This window comes from Leopardus geoffroyi, chromosome B1 (assembly GCF_018350155.1).
Source record: "Leopardus geoffroyi isolate Oge1 chromosome B1, O.geoffroyi_Oge1_pat1.0, whole genome shotgun sequence".
NCBI lineage: Eukaryota > Metazoa > Chordata > Mammalia > Carnivora > Felidae > Leopardus > Leopardus geoffroyi.
The window spans coordinates 171,713,689-171,737,085 of NC_059327.1; the positions used below are offsets into that span (position 1 = coordinate 171,713,689).

At 38.9% G+C, this 23,397-nt stretch overlaps 1 protein-coding gene across 6 annotated transcripts in view; it reads left to right on the forward strand.

Moving 5' to 3' along the window:
* RBM47 (RNA binding motif protein 47) overlaps nt 1–23,397 on the forward strand; it is a 163,886-nt gene that overhangs the window by 108,446 nt on the left and 32,043 nt on the right. For 4 of the 6 annotated variants that reach the window (XM_045474958.1, XM_045474962.1, XM_045474961.1 and 1 more), the window contains one exon: nt 16,214–16,339. The exons of the other annotated variants lie outside the window; for them this stretch is intronic. The gene's annotated coding sequence lies outside the window, so the exon portion shown is untranslated. The remainder of the gene's footprint in view (nt 1–16,213; nt 16,340–23,397) is intronic. 6 annotated transcript variants of the gene reach the window in all.

Consider the following 23,397-nt stretch of genomic DNA (forward strand, 5'->3'; position numbering starts at 1 on the left):
TGTTTCTTAAATTTGTGGTTTATTGCTTTTAATCATGGAGGTCACTGAGACCATTTTGTGTATTTTTTTGTTTCTTGGTCCTGAGATCAGTTTTCCATAGTGCATACGTTATTTTGAATTAAAGAACCATAAAAGTGCCAGAAAAAACTAGAAACAGGACTGTAAAGGCCATGCCCAATGTATTTAGCAGTGAAGTTAAGGACTGAGGGCGTTGGTTGGCTAAAACCTAGATTTTTAAAAATAATATTCCAATATGCTACTTGATGATTAACAGCACTCACACTATATATTTGTGTTTTTACTGTTTACGACTGAATGCCATGCCATAAAAAAAAGGTTTTACCCCATATTACTGACATGGCATCGTGGTGCCACCCCTTTCTCAATTGCTCAAGCCGAAAGTGTTAGTCATCCTGGACACTTTCATCATACAGATCATCCGTTAGCCAGTTCTGTCAACTCTGCCTTTCAGATACAACTCAAGGTCCACCTCTCTTCTTACCAGGATTACCACTCAGGCTAGTGTAAGCCACCATCATCCCATCCCTGGAGGACTGGAACAGTCTCCAGCCAGTCACTCTGCTTCCTCCTTTGCTCGCCTGTGATCTCTTCTCCACACCAGAGTGATCTTAAGGAAAAGAAAATCATATCATGTCACTTGTCTGCTTAGAATCCTCTATTAAGCCCAATAGAACCCACAATCCTTGTTTAAAAGGCCCTTACCTGACACTTAACCTGCTTTGCTCACCCTTCGTCAGCTGCATTGCCCCTCTCTTGGTATTCTTCAGATACCCCAAGCCTGTTAGCCTGCTATAGCCTTTCCTTCTTTCTTCTGGAATGCTTTTTTTCTGGGTCTTCAAACCATTTTTCCCTTACTTCATCAGGTCTCTGCTCAAGAGAGAAAGGACTTCCCCGACCACCCTAAGCAACAACCCCCCTTCGTTCCCCTGCTTTGTTCTTCCTCATTGCATGTATCTATGGCCTCTCCCCCAAACACACACACACACATATATACATATATATACATATATATACATATATATATATGTATATATATGTATATATATATATATATATATATATATACACACACACACATATATATACACAAAAGATTATTAGCTCTTAGTTAATAGAGACCACATCAGATCAGGGTTCAGGTCTTTTTTTTCTTTTTTTAAGTTTATTTATTTATTTTGAGAGAACAAGCAAGAGAGGGGCAGAGAGATAGAGGGAGAAGGAGAATCTCAAGTAGGCTTTACGCTGTCAGCACAGAGCTTGATGCAGGGCTTGAACTCATGAACCATGAGATCATGACTTGAGCTGAAACCAAGAGTCAGACACCTAACTGACTCAGCCACCCAGATGCTCCAGGGTTCGGGTCTTTGACCACAATTTGCCCCCTAATGCTTGAGTACATCTCAGTGTGTGTGTGTGTGTGTGTGTGTGTGTGTGTGTGTGTGTGTGTGTGTGTGTTTGCTAGTTTATTATGATTCCCCAATAAAGACGTTGTCTTTCTTGATCACCAGTCTATCACCAGGGTCTAGAATAAAGCCAGATAGGTGATCAGAAACCCTTTGTTGAATGATTCAGTGACTCATAGAACCAATTCAAAATTGAGTGTTCTTGCAAGGTTAACCATTTGATCATAGAAAATGAGGCTCATTATGTCTAAACTATTTGCTTCAGTACTATTTTATGTTCTTTTTCTAGAACATACACTCCTTGCTAATTTTAGCATCCTATCTAAACTGGTCAGTCTTATAGTTGATCTTTTAAAGATGTCCCCATATTTCTAATTAATGACTTAACCAGTGTTTATAGATCCACAACAGCCAGAGTTTTAATGTTAGATTTTTATTTTGTATGGTTTCTGTTATTTCTATAATTATTTTAAATTTCTTTAGGATATTTACTTTTATGCTCTCAAAAAGTAAGAGTTCCTTTTAGAAAGTGTAGAAGAATATGTTGAACAGGTAATTAAGCTTAAATACGAACTGAACCCAAAGGTCTTAAGAATAAGTCTTCTAAAGACAACATGTAGTATCTTTCCAGCTATTCAAGCCCCTGATCAGTTCAACCTGCTGGTCGATTAAGGTATCATACTTATAAAATATATTGTGTTTGAGGTTAATACCAATAATGATAGTGCCCAATTCTTAAAATAAAAAAAAATCTTCAGGAAAGAGGTTTTGTTTTGTTTTGTTTTGTTTTGTTTTTAATCACAAAGTAAAGAGATGGAGAGAAGTGCATATTTTAAAGGTTTTTTAAAATTAATTATTATTTTTAGTAATCTCTACATCCAACATAGGGTTTGAACTCACGACCTGGAGATCAAGTGTCACATGCTTTTCCAACTAAGCCAGCCGGGCACCCCCTATTTTAAAGTTGTGGGGTTTGTGATTGCCTATGTTTCTAACCTAATATGACTAAATCAGACTACAGGCTACTGGCATCTCTCGCAGGAAGCTGTCCCCACGGACTCTGATCAACTTGACAATGACTCTCTACCTTACAACATGGCTCTTAGTGCCTAACAGCACATGGTGCCTTGTTTCGCCTTACACTGTATATGTTCCAATTGTTTGACATTTAATTGTCGCTCCAAAAAAGATCATTAGCTCCTACTTAATAGAGACCACATTAGGGTCCAGGTCTTTGACTGCAATCCCTCCTCTCCCCCAGCAGTACTTGAGTACATCCTGAAGTTTTATTGAAGGTGCTCCGGAAACACCTATTGAAATGGAAAAGCATAGTACTCCGTAAATCCAGAGTGGTAGGGGATTTCTGCAGTAATTATGAGGCTATTATTAAAACTGCACGTAATTATTAAAGAGCAAAACTCACATAATACTTGGCAAAACCATGTGCTCCCTGAGTTCTTGTTAACCTGACTGCACATTCTAAAAGGGGGTGGGAGGAATCTAGTTTTTACATTATAACCTAATACAGCTTTTCTCTTAATATGGCTTTTCTCTAGCAAAAGATAAACACAGGGCTTGGAGTTTACACATTATTTATGACTTTGTAACAGGTATCTTTTTTCCACCTGCATTCACTATTCATTCTGAACTTCCTCTTTTGAAAATAAAAAGTCTGTTAAAATGACCACAGGAAATATAGGGTAAAGACAGGTAATTTCTTGGCTTATGAGAAACCACAGAGAGGGGGCAGAATGGCATCACTATAAAATCTAACAGGTTTTATGAATTAATGAAGAATGCTGCCTAGGACAGAGGCAGAAAATGCAAAGAGAATTTTCTTTAGATTTAAATGAGGTTCTGTGGCTTTTTTGTAAGTTTCGGTTTCACTCACCAAGTATTAAAGGTTTCTCTGCCTGGCTTCAAAGATAGCATCTCTAAAATTCCAAAGCTTTTCCTGTTAGTACAGAAATGCCTGTCCCTGACAGAGTAAGAGTGGCAAGGTGAAGGATGTATAGGTAGGTAGAGAGGCAGATGAGTAGGAAGAAAGAAAGGAGAGAGGGAGGGAGGAAGGAATACTATCTGTTTATCCAGAAGTGGAAAATTTCAGTCTCTGCAAGCCAGAATGCCTGGGTTCAAATCCTCATTCCACCGTTGCCAACCTGTTTGTCTTGGGCAAGTTTCTTTGTTCTTGTGCCTTAGTGTCCTCATCTGTAAAATGTGGATACTAGTAGTCTGTAACCTCAAAATGTATTTATGAGGACCATATATGTTAGTACATGTGAAACACATACAACAGTGCCTGGCATATGGCAAGGGCTCTAGAGAGGAGTTAGCTACGGTTATTTTATTACAGATGGAGGTGACGAATTTGAGTGAAAGTTGGACAGGAAATGCAACATACCTTGCTGTACCTCTTCAGTGGCTGCCTCACCAGATGTCCTCTTGCCTGTAATAAACACAGGTGCTTGAAGTCTGCGGGCTGTTCACTGCCCATTCAGGGAAGTAGAGAACACTAGAGTGGCTGTGCTTTTGTGACAAATTTAAAATAAAAGTAATAAAAGAAATGTCCTCTGCTTGAGTAAAGCTTGGGAGGGAAGGAGTTGGCTGGATATGAGGTGGGGCTGTTTGATTTAATTTATTGGATAATTCTGTCATTCAAGTTGTCTGAGAAGTTACAGAGAGGCTCTACGGCAGGCATAATGATGTATGATGTCACAGGCTCTTGAGTGAACTCAATCAATGCAGGACCCTAGACTCTGAAGAGAAGGGAGCAGTCCTGATCCACTCCTACCTCTGTCGTCCTCTTCTCTCTGAGTACTGTTCCTGTCACAGTGAACATTTCTGAGGGTTAGGGACTCAGTCGTGCACATCTGCAATCTGGGGGTGAAGGGGGTAGGAATGAGCCAGAGTGAGGGTGTGTGGAGATCTCTGAGCAGCCCAGCCTGGCCAATTTAAACTCTTGGAAGTTCCCACTAAGCTGAGAAAGCAGCGCAAAGTTAGTTTTACTTCAAAACAATCCTCCGAAAGCATTATATTCCCTCTTGGATTTCTTTCCACAGTACCGTGTACTGGCACCTAGCTACTACATTTAAGATGTCTGCTGCCTTTCCTGTGTCCACATTAAATAGTCACTACCATGTGAACAGGAAGTACTTGACATACAATTTAAATGAGTTTAGATATATGCTTAGATTAAAGCGTATCCCACTAGAAATATAATAGAGTAACATGCTTAAATTTTATAACAAGTAATAAATAGTAAATTTTATTTGTAAGTTAGAAACCATGCAGGACACACCCCCCATACACACGCACACGCGCGCGCGCGCGCACACACACACACACACACACACACACACTCCTATTCTCCTCCCCTCCTGCTTTTTCTCCTTAGCTCTTTCACAGTCTAACGTACTATATATTTTACTGATTTATTCATTAAATGTTTTTCCCCCATAGGACTAGAGGGCTCATGAGGGCAAGGATTTTTGTCTGTTTTGTTAACTGCCAATACCTTAGTACCTAGAACAGTGTCTGACACTTAGAAGGTACTTGACAAATATTGGTAGAGTGAAAGAAATATACACGTTAGTTACTATTATAATTTTACTCTTTAAAGCAATTGTACTGAGAGGACACCATTTTAAATTTAAAGCTTTTTCTAATGTCTAGATAAGTTAAACTCTTTATCCCAAATATGGCATTGTCTATTATTTAATTCTTCCTGTTGATACCATAACAGACTGTTTGCCAAATTAACCAAAAGGGAATACTATGGGGCTTAAAAAAATTTTTTTGTTGTTTATTTATTTTTGAGAGAGAGAGAGAGAGAGAGAGTGAGCAAGCACACACAAGCGGGGAAGGGGCAGAGAGAGAGGGAGACACAGAATTTGAAGCAGGCTCCAGGCTCAGAGCTGTCAGCACAGAGCCCAGGGCTCAAACCCACCAACCATGAGATCTTGACTTGAGCCGAAGTCAGATGCTCAACCAACTGAGCCACCAAGGTTCCCCTATGGTGCTTTTTATCATACACGTTTGTAGGAACCACTCTAAAAAAGTAGAGGAAGATTTTTTGGTCTACAGTGGTGGTAGCATAGGGCAGGTAAAGGGATTTTAACAATGCTTAACTGAGGCCAAGTCCTTGTAGATGTTGTGCGTGTGTGTGTGTGTGTGTGTGTGTGTGTGTGTGGTAACTAAGAGCCATCTTGAAGGAATCAGTCCTTCCTGTAATATTGCCTTGCTTATAGTGAGTTCTGTGTGTCACATGCATTCTTCAGAAGGACTCTTATATATGTACATGCATGCCCTTGTCTCTCTGTGCTTACTTTTCAACGCTGGTTAATTAGCTTCATGGCCAGTTGTTATGGCTGACACCACCAATGCAGTTAGATGGCTTCCATGCCAATGGTTGACACCTTATCAGATGGAAGCTAGTTCTTTAATGCGCGCATCTGTGTGTGGACAATTTCTTCTTTTTATGATTCAGCCATGCATTAATATAATGAACAATTTCAGCAAAGATTTCAAAATTCTAAATAGTGTAAAAATCTACTTCTGGAAAACTATATACTGTGATATACAAAACCGATATGCATTCATTTGATCTTTGTATCAGCTTTAGATAAATTAAAGCTAGATAAATTAAAGCTCTAGTAACAAGATGACTGTAATAGGTGCTACCTATATTTAAAACAGCCCCACATAATAGTTCCTGGTTTCATATCATGTCTTCACCTGTGCTCTACTTCTTGTTCTCTCAGACCTGAGTCTCGTTTCTTGTTCCTTTTTCCAAATTACCTTAGAACTTGCCTTGTCTCAAGCTTCTGTTTTGCATGTGTATTTTTTTTCTATTCTCTACAGTGTTGGACCTCAGATATTCCTGCTGTCACTCTACTCTGAAAACAAAGGTACTTGGTTGAGACAAAGATCACTCCTCCAGGGACGACTTAAGCTTGTTGCAAGCCAGATACATCAGAAGTTAACACAGTGAATGTAGCACAATGTGTCTACCATGATGGCATCGGCTTACAGTTTCATACATTTGCCTACATGGAGAACTATGCTAGTAGCAGTCAGTGTCAATGGCGGTAGAAGAATTGGTGACTTTTACTTTTTCTGTGTACTTTCCTATATTGTTTGAATGTGTTATAACTAGTGTGCATTGTTTTTACAAAGACCATAAATATCTGTGTGCATGTTTGACTCATTTTTTAAAATTAACTTTTTTCAAAGTAAAAGCAAGAAAAATTTGCTTATTTTTTTGTTTAAGGCAGGCTGTAATTGTAATTATTACATTCAGGTATTCAGTGAACAGCTGCCCTGTCCTTACCGCCTTACTTTATAAGTGTATCGCTTTGAGATGGATTGTTTCCTAAGTCTTTGTGTTCTTGATAATGTTTGGTGTAAGAATGCATACACGCACATGCGCACACACAGGCATGTGCACACACACGCGTGCACACACACACACACACACACACACACACACACACCCCAAACCTCCAAACCAAAAATACTCTGCTTAAAGTGTACCACACACCCAGAATTTATCAAAATGCTTGAGTAAAATACTCATATGAAAGGCACATTTCCTGGGTCTTACTTGTAGTCAAGAGGAATTTAGTCCAAAATCAGTAGTTTTTTGGAAACACTGCCTTAGTGTTGTTGAGACATTGCCTCAGTTTTCCTCCATTTCAGAACCTGTCAACTTAGTTTTATAATCTAAGACTTGTTCTGGATTCTGGCCCTTTACTAACCTGCTGATATTTTCTAGTCTCTATTGATAGTTTTAGATTATTTAGGAGTAATAATGCTGTTTCTATTTTTTTAAAGAGGTAAACAGATTTTCAAACTTTCTTGTCAGTCTGGTCTTTTTACTTCCCACCTTGGTGACGTCAAATTGCTAAAGTTTTATAGAATTCAGTAAGGTTAACGTGACCACTAAAGGAAAACTGGAGACCACAGTTTTGAAATTATAGATTCAGTTCTCTGTTTATATGCTGTGGAGCTGATTTTAATCCTTGTTCGAAAGACCTTGGGTCCCAGATGTTACCTCACTTTCAGGACCCTCCCCACAGTCCTCCTTCTGCTCCCTGCTCCCCTGATCTCTCCCAACCACCAGGACTAACAAACTCAACCTCCAGAGAGACTTTCAATGAGGTTCGTCTCTGACCTGCTTGAAAAGGAGTGTATTTACTCTGCCTAGGTGCTTTAGGTCCCTGACCCGTTGTTATGTACGAACTGTGTTCATTACCATGAATCATGTTTTACCACTCCCTTCTTTTTCTATGGCCCTTTCTATTTTTTCTCCACTTCTTACCAGTAAATCCATTTCCAGCTCCAAACTGGAAGTAAAATCAAATGAGAGTTTAATTTATGTGTAACTTTTGCCTGTATCTAAGCACTTACAAGTATCCATTCATTAAATCCCACAACAACCTGGATGAAGTAGCAATCACTGTTTTTCCCCGTCTGTATCAAGCAGTACAAGATAGCTGGCACCTCTCTTATTCCAGGAAGGTGGATTTCAAAGATCACGTGTTTACTTTTAGTCAGTAGTGGCGTGTAAGTAAAGGTTTCGGTTAAATTTCTTTTCTCTGAAATGCCGGAGCTTTTGTCTTCTTGGGCCTTCCCCGAATCCATTTGTGACAGCGGGTGTTTCATTAAGTTTTCAGACTGCTGTTGAGCATTCTGTAGCTGGCCATTTTTACACCTCCCTTCTTTCTGTATCACCCACTCAAAGCTCATTCCAGGTGCCCTTAGCAAATGACTCCCAAGGCATTTAAGTGGCCAAAGCTCATTGACCAATGAGGAGACGTGTGCCATGTAAAACAGAGTTACGCAGTTCCCCGGATCAGGAACAGGGGTTGCTTAAGCAGAGCTTTTGTTACTATTAGCCTGTCGCATCCAGATTTCAAGACTGGAAAGGTAGGGGACACCTTATTTGTTTTAATTGGAAGAGAGGATGAGATGGTTGTGTTTGGTTCCAGTAATTTAGATCAGGTCAAATAAACAAATGTTCCCTTTTTTTAATTGAAGGCAAAAAAAAAAACAAAAAAAAAAAAATTAGAACTTGGTAGTAGTTTCAAATAGTGCACAGTTTGCCTTACCAGCAGCAAACCCAAAATTCTTAAGTTATAAACATTTTTAAAAAATCAGTTCTTCCAGTAGATCTTCACTTTGCACACTTGAAAAAGCTAAGGTCTTCACAAAGTGATATTTTCATAGATTGCTGCTAGTTAAACTATGGGATCAAATAGCAGGAATTTATCAATAGTGTCCACCTTTGTTTTCCAAAGTCATTTTAGTAAGTCTTTAGAGATTTGTGATTTTAAGGTATGTGATAATGAAAAATAAGAAAAATAGGTGGGATTAGCATTATGATAATTGCTACATAAAGTCAGCAATAGCGATGTTTCCTCTTTGGAAAAAGGTCTGGTATAAGAAGACTTCTCTTGCCTCACCATTGTTCCAAACCAATAGTATCGGTTATGAAATGGACTTAGTTAAGTGGACGTTGTGTGCTTTAAAAACTACAAATAAGTTTCACTTTCGTTATAAAGAATAGTTTGGTTTTATTTTATGTGCTATATGAGATTTGTTCTAATAGGAACTCAAAGAAACCAGAGAAATACAGTCTTTATTTGCTGCTTTCTACCTGGCAATGGAGCAACTTGAACAACAGCATTTGAAGCTAATTCTCAAAAGAAAAACCTTCCTCTTAATGAATAAAATGTGATGAATCGTGTTATGACAAAATGTATTAGAAACATACATTATTATACTTACTCATTCCTCTTCATCTAATGTTTAGTATCAGAAGCAAAGTTCGGGTTCAAAGAAAAGTATAACTGATTTCTCATGATTGCTTTTTCCCAGAGATGGTTTAATACGGGTTTGTATTTTATATAGAAATTTGATAATATATACGTATTTTTTAATTTAACATACAAGAGATGGCACTGTTTGGTAAAAAGTTTTAAGTATTAAAACCTTTGTAAAGAGAATTTTTTTTTAGTGTACGTAGTATAAATGCCCGATAATTTAAGTGATCTCAGATTCCTCCCTTTTTGTTTTTATGTATTTATTCACAAAATTTGCATCCTGAAACTTTCTACTTTTATTAGATTTGTTCAAAATGCCATTGGATAAGACGTCTACTCTCAAGATCTCCCTCCGAGTCCCTTACGCCGGTTGACTCTGTAGGGGAGGTCGATGGGATGTGGGTCGACCTACAGTCACAGAGTTAACTATTCACAGCAGAGAATACTTGCTAGCCATCTTCTCCAGTACAAGTAAATGCTGTTTCTCAGTTCCAAGCTGAGGTTCAAAGGTTTAGACTTACTTCACAGATCAGAGGTCAGGCACGAATTGCTGCAATTTGTAGTTCAATTCTGCCGATATGACAGAAATTCACAGCTATGATGATTGCTTTTTTCCACTTCTACACACAGGCCAGACTGGGCAGTTAACGGCGTAATTTGTACAAGTCAGCCCTTGGCACCCAAGTTTAATGAGTAACTAGCTGGTGCCTTAAGTTTCACTGGTGCAAGGTGCATATTATAAAAAGGGTCAAATGTCAATGCACAAAGACGGAGGGGGATGGGGAGTGAAATCTCAATAACCACCACCCATGAATCATACATAAAGAATTAGTCATTTGTATTTATTTTAAAAATCATATTTCCATGGTGTGAATGTTAGTGTGTTCATTTTCTTTGCTACTAAAAGAGGTAGATAATTTTTTTAAATGTTAGCAAGAAAGAACAGTCAGATTAGAGATTGTCCACTGAGAAAGTGAAATTGCAGGCTGTTGATTCCTTTCCTGGAGTCTCTGGTTTCTCAAAAACTTTCCAACGTGTTATACTTTCAAAAAGCATAACAGCCTTTCAAGAATCTAGGGAGCACATTGGATAACCAGGTTTTTTGAGCCCATGATATTTATGAGTATCTGGCATTCTCTCCTCTTCATCCAAAAACTCTACACTTCTATCCTTATTTCTAACCCAGGTAGAATATATCTTTTACTGTTTAAAGTTGAATATTGGAATATTGGAACTCTTGAAAAAATTCTTAGACAGTTGGCTTTGACAAATCACGGTTTTCCCTTCACAGTTTTCACTCAGAAATGACTCTGAAGCTGCAATATAAATACATATAATGTCATTTTTGTTACAGCACAAATGTTAATTGTCTACTCTCCCAGACTAGGATGCGGTTGGAATTGGATTCTTCCATGGAGCAGAATAATTAAGAGTGCAGATTCTGATCTCAGACCTCTTGGGTTTGAATTCCAGATTCAGCACTTACAGCTAAGGGACCTTCACCGATGGGCAGTCTCCCTGTGTCTTAGTTCCCTCATCTCCAGGATGACTGTAACCAGAGAATTTGTTTCATGGGCTTGCAGTAGTAATTAAAGAAGACAGTGTACACAAAATGCTTAGCACAGTACCTGGTGCATAGTAAGCACTTAATGAATGTTAACTGTTATTAACATTATTAATATTGTTAAGTAGCATAGCTCGTGAATAAGCCTCGCCTACCCCATACGTCATCCAACTTTGGTTCAGGTTGATCTTTGCTCTGTTCATTTCATGAGAGACATAAGCTATGATATAGTTAGATAAGTTGATCTGGGAAGATTGTAGGATGCATTCCTTTTGAATATCGTGGGGAAGTGTATTTTAAAATTCCTCAGTTTCAAGTCTAGCTCTCTTTTAGATGCTATCCTTTTCTCCCTAGCTGTTTGCTATCACGTGGCAAAAGCTGTAAGAAGAAATAAATCCAAATCATCTGCTTTCCTTTGAGAATTGTTTTCATTCTGCCCTTTGGTGAGAAACATTTGAGTGAAAAAAACACAAATCCATAAATGACATCACACCAGTGGGCTAAATTCTATCCCTCATGATGCATATTGTACATATTAGAATCCGTGTGTGCCTGAAATGCCAGAAATGACAATCTTAAAAAATAATTTTTTTCATTCCATTTCTTCATTTTATTCCTATAGAACATAGAAGTAGCATTTGAATAAAAGCATGGTTTTTACTACCAATGACAAGATACAAATTATGTGCTTAGCATTAAAAAGGTAGTAACAACATCTCACACACTAATTACACAGTTAAACACCTACTGTGTGCTAAGATCAGTTGTGAGGCACTGGGATTATAGTGGTGGATTCTGCCCTGGCAAAGTTTACAACTGACAGGGAAGGCCATTATTATACCCGTTGTTTTAAGGTAAAAGCATATACATTTGCCAAGGTTCTATTGTTTTTGTCCTTCAAAATGGCAGCCTCCTATGATTTAGTATTATGAGGACTACAGTGAAAGATTGTGTGATGTTGTGGAAATATATCTTGGGATCTAAAGATGGCTTCTGAGGAGTGAAAGTTAAGGATGACAACAAGCTGGCTGGGTAGGGGGACAGGTGAAGAGGGATTGAAGCATCGGGAACAGCACGTATAAGGAGGAAAACGACCCAAGATGAGGTTGGAAGAGGAGCCAAAGTCTTCCTTATAGGCCTTCCTAAGGATATTGACTTTATTCTATGGGCATATTCTAAGAAAGGGTAGAGGTTCAAGCAGGAGGGTGACAAGACATGCTCAAATTATGTTTTGTTTTGTTTTGTTGAGGTTTATTTTTTTTATTTAAGTAATCTCTATACCGAACATGGGGCTTGAACTCATGACCCTGAGATCACGAGTCACCTGCTCTTCCACCTGAGCCAGCCAGGTGCCCCTGTGGTTTTTTGTCTTTCTTTCCTTTTTCTTTTTCTTTTTTTTTTTTTTTTTAACGTTCATTTATTTTTGAGACAAAGAGAGACAGAGCATGAACAGGGGAGGGTCAGAGAGAGGGAGACACAGAATCTAAAACAGGCTCCAGGCCCTGAGCTGTCAGCACAGAGCCCCACGCGGGGCTCGAACTCGCGGACGGCGAGATCATGACCTGAGCCGAAGTCGGCTGCTTAACCGACTGAGCCACCCAGGCGCCCCCTTTTTTTTTTTTTTTTTTTTTTAAATATCACTTTGCTTGCTGTGAGAGCTAGGTTGATTGCAGTGGTCCAGAGTGTATAAAACAGTCAGTTGGAAGGATAATGTCCAGGCAGGAGATGACGGTTGACCATTTACAAGATGCTTTCACATGAAGTGTCTTATTTTACCTTATAGCAACTCTCACGTGAGGTGTTTGTGTCCGCTTCAGTACACGGGTGAAGATGTTGAGGCCCAGAAAGTTAAGTGGCGTGCCCGTGGTCAAACCCTGCTAGTGGCAGAGTGAGGATTCTGTTATCTGAACTCTTACCTCTTACCTAACTCTTGCCCTCGTGGTCTCCTGGTAGCTTTAAGCCCATGTACTAACACCCCTGAGTATAGGCAACTGGTTTATCTTCAGAAAGGATGAGAAATTTTGTTTAAGCTAGGTTTCTAATGGGGTTGAGAAGCAGAACGTGACAAGGCACTTGATATTAGACTGGGGTGTCTTTTGGGGGGAAAATACACTTATTACTTTTATGTATTCATAATTCTGAAAGTGGGTTTGGAAAAGCTTTCAAAACTGCCCATGGTATGACAAGATAAAGAAGAAAGGGTAAAAATCAGTGTGAACAGAGATGGTGCCACAGGCATCATAAATCCAGCAAACATTTGCCCTCAGTCCCGCCATTGTCAAAGAGGAAGCAGCAACTCTAAGATTCACAGGCCTCCCCACCCCCACCCAGATGAAAACAAAACAAGCGTTCTGCTCAGAATAGCTTTCCTTTGTGGAATCTAGGAAGATTTCCCTATTAGGTCTTCACAAAAACTCCATGATATAGGAAGCAGTATCCATAGCTGTTTCATAGAATGAGGAGTGGGTGAGGAGATTGAAGTGAATTAATTAACCCAGTTAATGTCTGGAAACCATTTCTTTTCTCTAGGAACTGCCTCGCAAATCTTATTAATATACATAGTTATGTGACCTTCAGTAAGATAGTTGCCTCCACACTAAAATCTGGCAACTGCGGACGTCTGGGTGGCTCATTCCGTTAAGTGTCTGACTTCGGCTCAGATCATGATCTCACAGTTCATGAGTTTGAGCCCCACATCTGGCTCTCCACTGTCAGCATGGAGCCTGCTTATTGTCTGCCTGTCTCTCTGCACCTCTCCTGCTCGTGCGCTCTCTCTCTCTCTCTCTCTCTCGCTCTCTCTCTCTCTCAAAAATAAGCATTTTAAAAAATGCAGGGTGCCTGGGTGGTTCAGTCGGTTAAGCGTCTGACTTCTGCTCAGGTCATGATCTCACGGTCCGTGAGTTCGAGCCCCGCGTCAGGCTCTGTGCTGACAGCTCAGAGCCTGGAGCCTGCTTTGGATTCTGTGTCTCCCTTCTCTCTCTACCCTTCCCCGCTCATATTCTCACTCCCTCTCTCTCTCTCTAAAAACTAAGTAAACATTAAAAAAAAATTTTAATGAATAAAGTAAATAAATAAATACATAAATAAATTAATTAATTAATTAAATTAAATCCAGGAATTGTACCAGAGATGGACTTTTCGAACTGGATGCCCTAAGGTAGTCAGTATTGTGTCAGGAGGAACGTGAAGCCACAAAACAAAAGTGACATGTGGGTTTTGCTTGAAGAGTTTTGTAAAACAATATTAAAATTTTTATGAAATGGGTTGCGTTTGGAGTCAGTCTGGAAAATCAGATTTTTCTGGAAATAAACAATTGAGCCTAAGTATTTTCTTTTGGAGAAATTTTCTGTTATTTGAATAGCCTTGACAGGCACATTAAAAATCCTTCTTTTCTTTTACTCATTAATATATAACACAAACTACATAAAGCCTACAATTTCATTTATATGTTAATAATTTGATTTCAATTCACAGAGTGTACATGTCCGTTAACATGACATTATTTTTTAAAGGAGGAAATTTTGCTGTAATAGACCGAAAACTCACAATTCTGCATAAATAATATGAGCTAGGAATGGTACTTTATCTTCTGTATTTTCCATGCAGTCCTTCCTCTGTTCTCATACAATCTCTTGTTCTCCATAAAATCTCCACTTTATGGATAAGGAAACTGAGGCTCAAAAAAGTTAAATAAATTTGTCCGGAATCACTTAGTTAAGACATGAACAGTTCAGGAGACTGAATTTATTCTGTTGCCTCAACAAGGTAGAATTATTTCAGGGCACACTTTGTAATTGCACATTTATTCTTATTTATCCAATACTGTGATGTTGATCATTAGGTATTATCCAGGATACAGCATCTAGAAAATTGTCCTCACAGATTTGGGTAAGGATTATATGCTTTGACAACTAAATATTTTAACAGCTATTATTCTATGATTCACTTGAGGGTGTGGCCTTTCTTTTCTTTTTTCTTTTCTTTCATAGATCATTGATAATAAGGATGAAAACTAGCTCATGGCTTAGTTTTTTTACTTGTATTCCCATAAGGTTATGGATCTCACGGAAAGCTTTTTGCTAGTCTTCACAATATGCATTATAGTCAAGGCAGAGTAATTTGGAACTGTAACTGACTTTAGGGGCCATTTAATTGGCGGGTTCCAAACTGTGCCCTCTGTAGTCCTACAGGTCCTATGGGGTCCCCACCCAGCCCTAGTGGACAACAGAGCAGAATGGATGGGGATCTCTCCCTATACCATCCATTATTTCCACTTCAGCCAGCTTCCTGTTTTATCAATTCTGTTTTTGCATCCAGGTAAATTTTTGGTGGAAGAAAGGGTGCTACATCTTAAAACAAAACTGAAAACACAAAGCAAACTACTGGTAATCCAACTCCCTTAATTTTCTTCAGGGGAGCAAACTTTCTATTTTTAGATGTGAAGTAAGGTCAAAGTTTTGTGCTCAGTATATATTTTGATGTCTCATCTGAAATGTCCTTATCTTGAACTTAACTCTCTTTAATTTGAATGTTTTCTGTATTATGACTTTAAAGATTATCCTAGGACCCCAAACCCTGTACTACGCACTTAGGGCAGAATAGCAAGTTGCCTTCATAGCAGCTCTAATCAGTTGGTAGTGAATGGCTAGAGTTCTTGTTTCAGTGGTTTTTGAGACACTGTCTGGATTCACCAGGAAGGAGGGTAATGACCCATTCATGATGTGTGGCATAAGCCCCCAAGTGGGGAGAGGCAGCCCATCAGCTAGAAATTGTCATCTTCATAAAGGACACCAACCTGTTCTTTTTAAGAGCCTATAAGCTTAAAATACAGGTTATATCTGTGTTTCTTCCTAAACATTGTATTGTTCGTCTTGAAGTCATGGATGCTCCAACAAAGCCAGAGGGAAACATACAAAAAATGGAAGAAGTTGGACAGTTTCTTATTACTGGTCCCTGTTTCTTCAAGAATAGGAGGAAGAATAAATGGTTATGTTTCTTGGTTTGTAGAGAACACGACAAATGGTAGTTCGTTCTTTCTTTCTTTCTTTCTTTTTCTTTTTTTTTAAGAAAATGGCCCATGGGGCACCTGGGTGGCTCAGTCGGTTAAGCGTCCAACTTCGGCTCAGGACATGATGTCACAGTTCGTGAGTTCAAGCCCCACATTGGGTTCTATGCAGACAGCTCAGAGCCTGGAGCCTGCTTTGGATCTTGTGTCTCCCTCTCTTTGTCTGCCCCTCCTCTGCTGTGCTCTCTCTCTCTCACTCTCTCTCTAAAATAAATAAACATTTTTTTAAAAAAGAAAAAATAAAAAAAGGAAAATGGCCTCACATTTTTAACCCACTTATGAAAATGATATTTAAATAGAAGACATTTGTAGCAATTTTTTTTTTTTCACCCCTTAGGATTTGCTTCAAAGGGCATGCCAAAAATTGAACTGAAAAATCCCAAGCAAGCTGCCTGAATTTCCCTGTATATTCTTGTTCTACATCCTATAAAAGGACCAGACAAACCAAATTAGTGGGGTTTTGGTGAGTACATTCCCAATGTCCTTTTCTTCTTCACTTAAATAAAACCTTAAATTTTCATTCCTATCAACCAAGATATCTGCTGCTTAGACAATATGTACCTGGTGTGTGTTTGTTATAACAACCTTGGTGGTTTATATAACATGGTAAGTCATTTTAAAACCACAATATAAGTCCTTATTTCTTTGTTTAGTTTACATCTTTGTGACCTAAGGAGGAAAAATTACTACTGCTATCTGTATGTGTGAGCATCTTTGGCATTAAAAGACAAGGAATAATTATGTATTGCTTATAAATTGCCTCTTACACCACCCAAAAAAAGAGGTGAAGGGTATTTTATCAGAGTTGTCTTCCAAAAGTGTTGGACACAAGGAAGGGTCCTTTGCACAAGCTAGAAAAGACACTTGTGTGTTCTTGAACAATCCTCCCGCTGTCTCTAATTGCTGTTTCTTTACCTTCGTAGAAGATAAAAATAACTGTCATGTCAGACTCTCCAAATCTTGGCAATGTGGTGAATTACAACCCATGTAAATGCACTCTGACAAGGACATAATTCTCTACAGATAGAAGGTATTAGTATTATGTGGGTGACAGTCCTATGTATGCTATAGCAGGGACAGCGAGCATGAAAGAGGCTAAACCTTGGACAGACGGCCCTCCGAAGCCACAGCCACAACCCTCACAAAGCTCCAATCCTTGTATGTCAGGGAGGAGCTGCTGGTGACACCGATATACCCAGCAACAGCCTCCAAGCCCTCACCGTCCCTCTCCCGCCGCACCCTTCTCCCCGCCCCTGCCAAAGTCCTTTGTTTTCATGTCCTCTAGGCTGGGTTCTGGACTTAGTCTACGGAATTCAGGGACTTGGAGAGCTAACTTTTTTTTAAATTATGATATTTTTAGAAAATCATATTCATTAAAGGAAACCTATGAAATTGCTTATAATCTCAGAATCCACTGATAACCACAATTAACATTATATTCTTTTTTTGTTTCTTTTAGATATTTCAAATATTTTCTAAATATTATTTAACAAGGTTCACATAGTTGAGAACATGAGATAAATATTTTATCCTACAACTATGCCATAATTTATTTAGCCATTTCTATACCATTGTACATTATGTTTGCTGCATTCACGTATAAATAGGTGCTATTATGTTCATTACATAATAAATACCACTGTAGTGAACATACTTACCTATACATTTCATTTGTGTGTCTGATTATTTTCTTGAGGTAAATTTCTATAAATGGAAGCATGGGCTAATGAAAATGAACTATTTTTATTTTTTTATTTTTTATTTTTTATTTTTTTTTAAGTTTTTTAATTTTTTTTTTTTTTTCTCAACGTTTATTTATTTTTGGGACAGAGAGAGACAGAGCATGAACGGGGGAGGGGCAGAGAGAGAGGGAGACACAGAATCAGAAACAGGCTCCAGGCTCTGAGCCATCAGCCCAGAGCCTGACGCGGGGCTCGAACTCACGGACCGCGAGATCGTGACCTGGCTGAAGTCGGACGCTTAACCGCCTGCGCCACCCAGGCGCCCCAAAAAATGAACTATTTTTAATGAACACTGCAAAGCTCTTGATATTGTCAAACTGTCTTTCAGAAATGACTCAAATTAACTTGCCCTCCCCTCTCTCCTCACCCATTATTTTGACAATGTTCATTTCATGCACACGGGTAAAGATTGAGTTCTGTTACTTTAAGAAGGTTTAAAATCATAAATATTTCGGGGCGCCTGGGTGGCGCAGTCGGTTAAGCGTCCGACTTCAGCCAGGTCACGATCTCGCGGTCCGTGAGTTCGAGCCCCGCGTCGGGCTCTGGGCTGACGGCTCAGAGCCTGGAGCCTGTTTCCGATTCTGTGTCTCCCTCTCTCTCTGCCCCTCCCCCGTTCATGCTCTGTCTCTCTCTGTCCCAAAAATAAATAAACGTTGAAAAAAAAAATTTTACTAAAATCATAAATATTTCTACAGAAGCTCAGGAAATAAAACCCTCTTCCCTCCTCCCAGCCTCCACTCCCCTTCCCCCCCCCCCCCCCCAAGTCCTAACCAATATCAGGTCTAAAGTAGAAGATAATGTTATCCAGCTGACCCTGTGCTCCAACCTCAATCTCTTGGGTCTGTTGATGGGGGAATAGCATTTCTGAGGCTTGCATCCATTCACTTGGTATGTCTTGTCACCACTTTTGTTCATTTCTGTACTATGTGCTTCAGGAGAACGAAAGAAAATCTTTTCATTGTCTACATGAAGCCTAATTCAGTCAATGAGTCCAGACAAACAACAAACTCAAAAATACTTAACCATGGACAGGTCACTTAACTTCTCAAGGCCTGTTTCTTCTTTCTTTCTTTCCCTTTCTTTCTTTCTTTTTCTTTCTTTCTTTCTCCATTTCTTTCTTTCTTTACTTATTTACTTAAAAAAATTTTTTTTATTGTTTATTTATTTTTGAGAAAGAGAGAGAGCGTGAGCCGGAGAGGAGCAGAGAGAGAGAGGGAGACAGAATCTGAAGCAGGCTCCAGGCTCCAAGCTGACAGCACAGAGCCCGACGCAGGGCTCAGCCCCATGAACTGTGAGATCATGACCTGAGCTGAAGTGGATGCCTAACCAATGGAGCCACGCAGGCACCCCTCTTTCTTCTTCTTTGAAGTGAGGGGCTCAACTTCTCTGTATCTATCTAACGAGCATCTGAGGTGGTTTTTTGAAGATCAGTATGTAGATAGTCTAAATCTGACTGTGAACAACACGATGTGTTGCATAACTTCCATTATCTAACAATGAAAGCACATCTGTTCTTTAGGAGAGAAAACTTTGCCTGCATTTTAAATACTAGGAAAAAATTTTTCAAGTTAATCATTTTTTAATGTAAAAAAGTAAAATAACAGAAAACTCCTTCAACATGGCCTCTACATTTTCTTTCAGCTCTCACATCTATAATTCGTGAGTAATGAATAAAATACCAAAAGCTGAGGACCCCCCCCCCCCCAGAAGCAAAGGAATGGTCAGTGGACCTCACAGAGAGCTTTCCAAAATCGTGACTAGAATTTTAAAGTGATAGATTCTACTGATTAGTTCTGTCCAATCTTCATCCTCGCACTGGCACCAATTGCCACCCCCCCACCCCCTGGCCAGGAAAAGTCTATACTTGCACTGTTCAGGGATTTTTATTGGATTTTTCAAACTTTGGAACACACCAAAAAGGTTTCCGGAGTAACTAAGCTCATGAATATTTGGCTATCTTTCACCATTACCGGAAATGTTAAAATTGTGTGACACCGATACTGAGCAATTTCAGGAGACTGAGCCAAAGCTTGGCAAAGAAGTCTGCCACTGGCCAGTCGATCTTGCTTTCTGAGGTAGACTGTTCCTTGCATATCAATATAGAGCAGACACTTCACAAATATTTGTTGGGTTCCTCTCTATTCAGATTTTGTGCCACTTTGAAATACTGGTTTGTTTTGCACCTAAAAAAAATTATTTTTACATATACGTTGGAACAAAACTCCAAAATCTAAAAGCATGAAAAGATTATAATAGTACCTCAGGCTACCTCTAATCTTTATTATTATTATTATTATTATTATTATTATTTTTAATGTTTATTTTTTTTAAATTTTTTTTTCAACGTTTTTATTTATTTTTGGGACAGAGAGAGACAGAGCATGAACGGGGGAGGGGCAGAGAGAGAGGGGAAGATACAGAATCCGAAGTAGGCTCCAGGCTCCGAGCAGTCAGCACAAAGTCCGATGCAGGGTTCGAACTCACAAACCGTGAGATCATGATCTGAGCCGAAGTCGGATGCTTAACCGACAGCCACCCAGGCGCCCCAGGCTAGCTCTAATCTTAACCTTGGAACAAAGACACTTTTTGACTAAATTTCACACAGTTAAAAGTATCATTAGTTTATTTATATATATACATATATATGTGTGTGTGTGTATGTGTATATATATATATATATATATATATATATATATATATATATATCTTTGCATTTTGAATTGTAAACATGAAGAAAAAGCTGTGTAACCTAGAACATTTTTCTAATCATTTTCCCATTTTCTCTTAAAAATCTGCATTCCTTCCTCCTTTTTTTCCTTCTCTGTTTTTTTTATGGTGGTAAGATATGCATAACAACCATTTTTCGGTGTGCATTTCAGAGACATCAAATACATTCACATTATTGTACAAATATCACTGTCCTCCATCTTCAGAACTTTCTCATCTTTCCGAACTGAAACTTTGTACCCCTTAAACAATGACTCCCGTTCCTCCCTCCCCACCAGCTCTTTTCTACTTTCTGTCTCTATGGATTTAACTATTCTAGGTAACTCATGTAAGTAGAATTATATAATATTTGTCCTTTTGGGTCTGGCTTATTTCACTTAGCATAACGTCATTATGGTTCATCCATGTTTTGGATGTGTCAGAATTTCCTTCCTTTTTATGGCTCATAATATTCTGTTGTCTGTATATGCCACATTTTGTTTACCCATTCATACATCAGTGAACATTTGGGTTATCTTCACCTTTGAGTTATGTGAATAATATTGCCTTAATCATGGGTGTACCTTTCTCTGAACCCCTTCTTTCACTCTTTTGGGTATATGCCCAGTAGTGGAATTGGTGGGTCATATGCTAATCCTGTGTTTAAGCTTCTGAGGAACCACCATACTGCTTTCCACAGCAGCTGTATAATTTTACATTCCCATCAGCAATGTGCAAGGGTTCCAATTTCTCCATATTCTTGCAAACATTTATTTTCTGGGTACTTTTTTTTTTTTTATATATATAATAGCTATCTTAGTGGGCATGAAGTGGTGTATCTTGTGGTTTTGATTTGCATTTCCCTAATGATTACCGATGTGGGAGCATCTTTTTATATGCTTATTGGCTATTTTTGTATCATCTTTGGAGAAATGCCTATTCAGCCCTTTGCCCATTTTAAAATTGGTTGGTTTTGTTGTTGCTTTCTAGGAGTTTTTTATATCCTCTGGGTATTGATTCCTTAATATTTTAAGGGATTGTTTTCCCCATTCCATCGGTTGCCTTTCCACTCTGCTAATTCATAAAAGTTTTCCATTTTGATGTAGCCTAATTTGTCTATTTTTTTCTTTTGTTGCCTGTGCTTTTCGTGTCACATCCAAGAAATTAATGCCAAATTAATGTCATGATTTTCTATTATTTTATAGAAATATAAAACTATATTATATATAGTTTTCTTCTAAGAGTTTTATAGTTTGGGCTCTAACATTTAGGTCTTTGATCCATTTTGAATCAATTTTTGTATATGGCGTATGGGAAAGGCCAGGGTTCTTTGAAAGAGGTAACTTTCAGTCCCATCAAGGCTCAGTAAAGATGTGTGTCAGCCCGTTAAGCAAACGACACACATAGTCACACCTAATACTCACCCTCACTTATTTTTCTTCCTAGTGTAGGCTTAGGTGGTTTCCCAACAGACAGGTGAGAGAAAGCTGAAGCAATTAGGGAACTAACAGCTCAGCTGGTTCAGCTCTCGTAACTAGGATACAACTGTGAGATGGTGGCAAGGATCAGCAAGCATGTTGATATAAACATGCTTGATGAAATCCCCAACAAAAGAACAGCAGAGCTAGATAGAGTTTTAGGCTAAGACAAAAAGGATGTAGGTATATGTATAGGTGTGTGTGTGTGTGTGTGTGTGTGTGTGTGTGTGTGTGTGTGTGTGACAGCGGAGGGAAAGAGAGGGGACACTCCACACTGAATGTGGCTGTGAACTGTGAGCTACAGTAAATATTTATTTTTGTACGAAAATAGATTTCTCTCCATGACGCTTTAGAGAAACAAAACTAGGCACAGTTACATGGGCAAACTCTGTTTCCAAACCATTATCCTAGTTCTCTTTTTTAGTGGATGGAACCTGGGTGCGCTTACAATAGAAAATGTGAAGGTCTGCCTAGCCTTCACGTGCAGACTCTTGAGAAGTAAGAAGAGGGGCGCCTGGGTGGCTTGGTCGGTTGGGCGTCCGACTTCGGCTCAGGTCATGATCTCACGGCCCGTGAGTTCGAGCCCCACGTCGGGCTCTGGGCTGATGGCTCAGAGCCTGCAGCCTGTTTCAGATTCTGTGTCTCCCTCTCTCTCTGCCCCTCCCCTGTTCATGCTCTGTCTCTCTCTGTCTCAAAAATAAATGTTGAAAAAAAAAATTAAAAAAAAAAAAAAAAAAAAGAAGTAAGAAGAAAGTACTAGGCTGTGTAAGCTGCCTCACCTAGTATCACCGGGACCAAAAGTCTGTGCTGGACTCACTGCTCTCTGACGGGCTTGGAGACAGGAGTGCCACACTGATGGAACTCATGGTTGCAGGTTTCTCCACATCAGTTAGATTCTTAGCACTAGAACATAGTTGGGTGTCCAGATCACAAATGAATTCATGTTAAATCTACTAAGGATCTGGCTTCAGGACCACCCTCTCTTGGTTTTCATGGAGACTGATTTATGAGGGATGAATAGTTTAATGCTGTAGGACCTCATTTTCTCTTTGCTGTGAAAGGGGATTTGGAGAAAAAGGAAATAAACTAATTGGATTTTCTGATGTAGGTTAGAATAAGAGAAGCCATGCTTTCTAAAACAGTTTGCAAGACTGGTATACTGTTTTTCCCTTGAAGCATTAAAGTCATTTCACACTTTATTAACTCAAAGAATATCCAGTATTTCTCCTGAGACTGGGAATAAATGACCAGCTCAAATCAGGGGCGTTTTTACCAGTGTGTTCGTTTTTCAATTGATATATTACTTCCAAGCGCACACAATGAAATTATGGAATATGTGAAACATGAGTAGCAATTATGTCTACAAAAAGGATCCTAGGAGTTTAATATACCTGGAAAATCATAAGCTTCCTCACACTTGAACGTTTTATTCTAAATGCTCTAGGTTCAGTAACACTCTGGATATATATTTTCTGTTCATTTCTATTTTTAAAATTTAAGTCTGTATTTTAGGAGTTTCTTTAACCTGGTTCTGCTTCTATGGAACTTTTATAGTCTATGGAACTTTTATGTAAATATCCAACTAACTTAACTGC